This window comes from Triticum dicoccoides, chromosome 1B, assembly GCF_002162155.2.
Source record: "Triticum dicoccoides isolate Atlit2015 ecotype Zavitan chromosome 1B, WEW_v2.0, whole genome shotgun sequence".
Lineage (NCBI taxonomy): Eukaryota > Viridiplantae > Streptophyta > Magnoliopsida > Poales > Poaceae > Triticum > Triticum dicoccoides.
The window spans coordinates 337,900,121-337,906,219 of NC_041381.1; positions in this window are offsets into that span (position 1 = coordinate 337,900,121).

Consider the following 6,099-nt stretch of genomic DNA (forward strand, 5'->3'; position numbering starts at 1 on the left):
GGCGGCGGCTGGCGGCGGAAGCGCCACGTGGCGGACGCCGGTTGGCGGAGGGCGGCGGAGCGGACGCGTCCGGGGGAGATCGGACATGTCCGGCTGCGGAGAGGACCTAGGTTAGGATTTGGAAAGGGATTGATCCGCGAATTTCGTGGGGAGGGGCTTATTTATAGGTATAGGGAGCTAGGAGAGTCCAAATGAGGTGTGGTTTTCGCCCACACGATCGTGATTGAACGACCGAGAGCATGGAGGGGAGTTAGATGGGTTTTGGGCCACTTTGGAAGGGGTGTTGGGCTGCAACTCAAAGAGGGCTTTGCGGTTACCCGGTTAACCGTTGGAGTACCAAACGAACTCCAAATGGCACGAAACTTGACAGGAGGTCTACCGGTGCTATACCAAGGCCGCTTGGCAAACCTCGGGTCATTCCGAGAAAGTTGAACACCCACACACAATAGGAGACGAAAAGGGAATGCCGAAGGACATAGGAGCGCCGGATTGCAAAACGGACAACGGGGAAAATGCTCGGATGCAAGAAACGAACACGTATGTAATGCAATGCGATGCACATGATGACACAATGCGAATGATGACATGATAAAATGCAACACGCAAGCAGATGACATGGCAATGAAGGCGAATAACTGGCGGACACCTGGCGCATCGGAACCGGGGCGTTAGAACACTCCTCCACTAACAAGAGATCTCGTCCCGAGATCTTAGGACCGAGACGGAAGAGAAAAGGAAGAGGTGAAGCAAGAACTCAAGATAAGAAGCAAAGAATCGAGAGCACTCGAGAAGAAGAGAGGAAGGACGAGAATGACGAGAATCGAAAGCTCACGGAATCCGATAGACTATGAAACAACTCGTTCTAACCGGAGTGGTTAGAATGCGAAAAGAAACGGACAAGACTGAAAGGATTTGGGCGGCACCCCGGCTGAACATGGAAAGAATAGAACATGAACTTGAGAGGATGGAATGATACTTGATGAACTCTTGAAGAATGAATTAAATCATGAAGATCCACCATGAAGAACTCCGGTAACGAAAGGATGACGAGATGAAATGAAGGATGAAAGAATAGATGAGTGTTGCGATGATTTAGCTAGAGGTTCCGACGAAATGACCGAGGGAATTGAACTCCGGAAAAGAAAAGATGAAAAGACTTGGAACTAGAATTTATTCATCAAGAACAAACTCTGAAGGAAGGAATTAATCACTCTGATGAAATAAGAATAAGATTTATTGTATGCTTATCCTTCATCAAATTAAATTGATGACCAACAATGGATTTTGCATATTACTTATTCTTCTGAAAAAAAGGATTAAGAAATGACATATCGCAAACTTAAGAAGGTCTTCATGAACCACCGGTATGATTGAAAGAACGAATGGATTAAAATGATAATCAAAGAAAAGGAATCTTGAATGAACCACCGTGAATTCGGAAATGACTGACTACAGAGAATGAATCACCGGGAAAGAATTAGAAGAACCAATAAGCTATAGGGGATTTAGATGCAAAAGAACAAAGAGATCGTGAACTGATTGAAGAATACTTGAACGAAGCACCGGGATAACTGGATAATGGTAACTGGAATGATGGCCTCCGGTGAAATGAAAAGAAATCAACTCCTGAAATACACCGGATCGGTGAAAAGAATTTGCATGACTAGAAACAATTTGATAGGATAACGTCGAGCTAGCACCACGAATCTCGGGAGAACGGAGAAGATTTAGGGGAAAAACTCTTCTTCGGTCTTCACATGATGACGAGAAACACCACCAAAATTACTGAGATACTCCGGGAGAAAGAAAAGCGAAAAGGTTGAGCCAACAATGAAAAGATTTGAAAGCAATCTTGGAGAAGACATGTGACTGATGAAACTCATTCTTACGTCACACTTGAAAAGAATTGAGAATAACTCCGAGGGAATTAGAAGAGTCAGGTAAGATCCTGGGAAAAGACCTATGGGTTAGGGCCCACTGAAGTGATAACACCGTTGGAAAGAATTGTTGAAAAGATAGATGATGCACCGGAACAATTGAAATATTTGAATGAGGTGACAACCATGAATTAATTCGAACACAGACGAATCTCCTGAGATGTCTTGAGCACTCCGGAAGGATAAACTGGCGAGAGGTGAACGAGCAGGGAAAAATATTTGAGCTGAGGTAAAGAATACGATCGACAACAAAGAAAACTTGAATTGAATCCACCGGAAAAGAAAAAGAGATGAAGAATGTCGCACAAAACGAGAATTCACCGGTTGAAATAATTAACGAAAGACTGAAGAGGCTCCGCACGAATGAAGTTGATGCTCGAAAAAGACTCGGACTCCGGGAAGAAAAGGGTGGGAGGGCGGGAAAACACAGGCAACTGGAAGGGGAAAACTGACGAATAACTTGAGGAGAAAACACCGGTTGAAATGATTGAGGAAAGAAAGCAAAGACTTCACACAAATAGGAAGGATACTCGATTACGGACTCCGGTTCCAAGGAGAAAAAGGGTGGGCGGGTGGGAAAAGAAAACAACTGAGGATTGAACTCAAGGATGAAGAGACTTGAGTCAACTTGCCGAGAAATGCACCGGATAAAAGAGCTGAGGAACACGAACGAAAAACTAACCACGTGATCCTAAAGAAAATTTTGAAAGGGAAGAGAAGTAATTCAAAACACCTACGTCAAGATTCCTGACCAGAGCGACGAAGGGGCTAAGGAGTAAAAAGAATTCCTACTCTCCGATATAACTAGACTCCGAAAATAGTTTATTCTAGACTCAACAACGGCCAAACTACACGATCAATCAAGGGGGCTCCTAAGGTCGGTCGAGGCTCTGATACCAACTTGTCACGCCCAATATGCGACCCTATCCAAAAGGAACTCGAAGGTCCCACCAAGGATAGACCCGCATATTGGAACGCTTTTGCAAGGTGGATATCATTACATCAACATTACATAATAGATGGGGATACATACAAAAGGCATACAATGCCACATGAATACGACAATGCAATACATCAAAGCACCATCCGACTATGGATGAAACACAAACAAAAACTCAAACGACATCCACCCTGCTAGCCCAGGCTGCCGACCTGGAACCTATCCCCTGATCGAAGAAGCAGAAGAAGAACTCAACGCAAGCAAGCATCGCTCTCGCGTCATGATCATCGCATGAACCTGTACCTGCAACTGTTGTTGTAGTAATCTGTGAGCCACGAGGACTCAGCAATCCCATTACCATGGGTATCAAGACTAGCAAAGCTTAAAAGGAAAGGAAGGGGTAAAGTGGTGAGGCTGCAGCAGCGACTAAGCATGATATGGTGGCTAACGTACGCAAATAAGAGCGAGAAGAGAGCAAGCGGAATGGTCGTCAACTAGTAATGATCAAGAAGTGATCCTGAACACCTACTTACGTCAATCATAACCCAGAAACCGTGTTCACTTCCCGGACTCCGCCGAGAAGAGACCATCACGGCTACACACGCGGTTGATGCGTTTTAATTCGGATCTGGTGTCAAGTTATCTACAACCGGACATTAACAAATTCCCATCTTCCAATAACCATAGGCACGGCTTTCGAAAGATTATACCCTACAGGGGTGTCCCAACTTAGCCCATGATAAGCTCTCGCGATCAACGAAGGAATAGACCTTCTCCCATGAAGGCCCGATCAGACTCGGAATCTCGGTTTACAAGACATTTCGACAATGGTAAAACAAGACCAGCAAAGCCGCCCGATGCGCCGACAATCCCGATAGGAGCTGCACATATCTCGTTCTCAGGGCAACACCGGATAAGTGAAGCGTACAGGAACCGACGTAACCCAAGTTGCCAAGGGATGGCCCCGCACGGTGCTCTAGTTTGGACCAACGCTTAGACAAGCACTGGCCCGGGGGGGCTAAATAAAGATGACCCTCGAGAGAGCGACTCCCAAGGGAAAAGTAGGTAGTGGTGAGGCAAATGGTAAACGTCAATGTTGGGCCTTGCTGGAGGAGTTTTATTCAAAGCGAACTGTCAAGGGGGTCCCATAAATCACTCGACCGCGTAAGGAACGCAAAATCCGGGAACATAACACCGGTATGACGGAAACTAGGGCGGAAAGAGTGGAACAAAACACCAGGTATAAGGCCAAGCCTTCCACCCTTTACCAAATATATAGATGCATTAATAATATAAGAGATATTGTGATATCCCAACCAAAATCCTGTCCACCATGGAGAAATCTTCAACTTCACCTGCAACTAGAAACGCTATAAGAGGGGCTGAGCAAAGCGGTAACATAGCCAAACAGTGGTTTGCATAGGAAAGGTGTCAAAGGTTAGAGGTTCATGGCAATATGGGATGGCTTGATGAACAAGTGATAGGTATCGCAGCATAGCAATAGAACGAAGCAACTAGCATAGCAATGATAGTAGTGAGATCCAGGGTAGCGGTCATCTTGCCTGAAATCCCGCTAGGAAAAATAACGAGTCCATGAATAAGATGAAGCCACGAAGACGAACCAAGCGTAGACGAACGAATCCTCACGATCGCAACGAAACGACAACTATCGAGAAAAAGCACACAACAAGGTAAACACACCTCACATGAACATGACATGATGAACAAAGAAGCATGATGCATGACAAAGCTACATGAAGCTACTCATGGCAAGAGATGATGCAAACAAGAGCAACACATCAAGGCAAGTTTAAATGAGGCCGGAAACAACATATAACAATTCCGGTAAGTCCTCATATGCAAATTTCGAAATTAGTCCAGATCTGAATAAACATTTAGTTGAAGTTTTTAAACAGCAAGTTAAAGAGCACCAAGAGGATCTACACGAAAATCTAGTCAAGTTACATATAAAGTTCATTAGATTCGGAGCTACGGCCTAGAAGATATGAGCAAAACAAGTTACACATGGCATTGATGCAAAATGCACCCAAACATCAAGCAAACACCTCAAAACAAGGATGCAACATGATAATATGAAGCTACATGCAATATCAAGCAAGTTTCATATAGAGCACACTCAAAACGGAGCAACGGTTCAACACACACACGCTATACAAGTCATAGCAACAATCTGTCCAAAACAGCAACTAGGCATATTGCAAGCATCAAAACAACAAGCTACAGGACCTCAACATGATAACAAAAGGCATGGGCATGATGTACAGGTAAAGCATAACAAAACATGAACACTGAGTTATCTCCAGAAATCAATAGATCATACTCAAAATGACATGGTAAGATTGCAAATAATAACAGTTCAGACTTATCAGGAAATAACATCAGGTTGCAATGTTAAGAGCTATCAAACAACAAGCTACAGGAACTTAACATGGAAAGCAAAGGCATGGCATGAATCTACTAAATACATAGATCAAAAGATCCTTACTGACCAAGAGCCAAAAAGGATCAGAAGATATGATGGCACCCATGTAAACATGGCAAGTTATATTACAGATTCAAACTGGCAGAAACAGAATTATGAAGGCATGTAGATGAGCTTGAACCACTCACTACAGAGCAATACATGGCATTGCAAGGCAACCAACAATAAAAAGACATATTTGTGAAGCTAAGCATGGCAATAGCAAGGTCATAGGATGCATGGAACACTAGCAAAACACATGGGAACAACCGAACTTAATGTTAACAGACTGACAGCAACATTATTTAGCAAATTTGGAGCATGAAAACAATAAGCTACAGCAAGCTATAAATGCAACCAGGAAACGGAGCATGATGCAATGGAATGAAATGATCTACTCGTCGAGACGGACAATTTGACATATTACACGCACGAAACGGAGCTACGGATGCAGAGATACAGTAGGTCAAACATGGCATGATTATGCAAGAAATCTGGGACTTAGTGGATTTTTACTTCCGGGAAAAGTCAACCCGGGACGGAGGCGTTCCGGGACGGAGGGATCCGGGCGTTTGGATGAGATCCCGGTGGATCTCATCCTGATCCGGGGCCTCGCCGGAGTAGACGCCGGAGTTGAGGAAGAGATGGCCGGAGAGGCTCGGGGAGGCCGGCGGGGTCGGAGAGGGGCGGATCCGGCGGCGCCTTGCCGGATCCGGGCGAGGGCGAGGCACGCGGGGTCG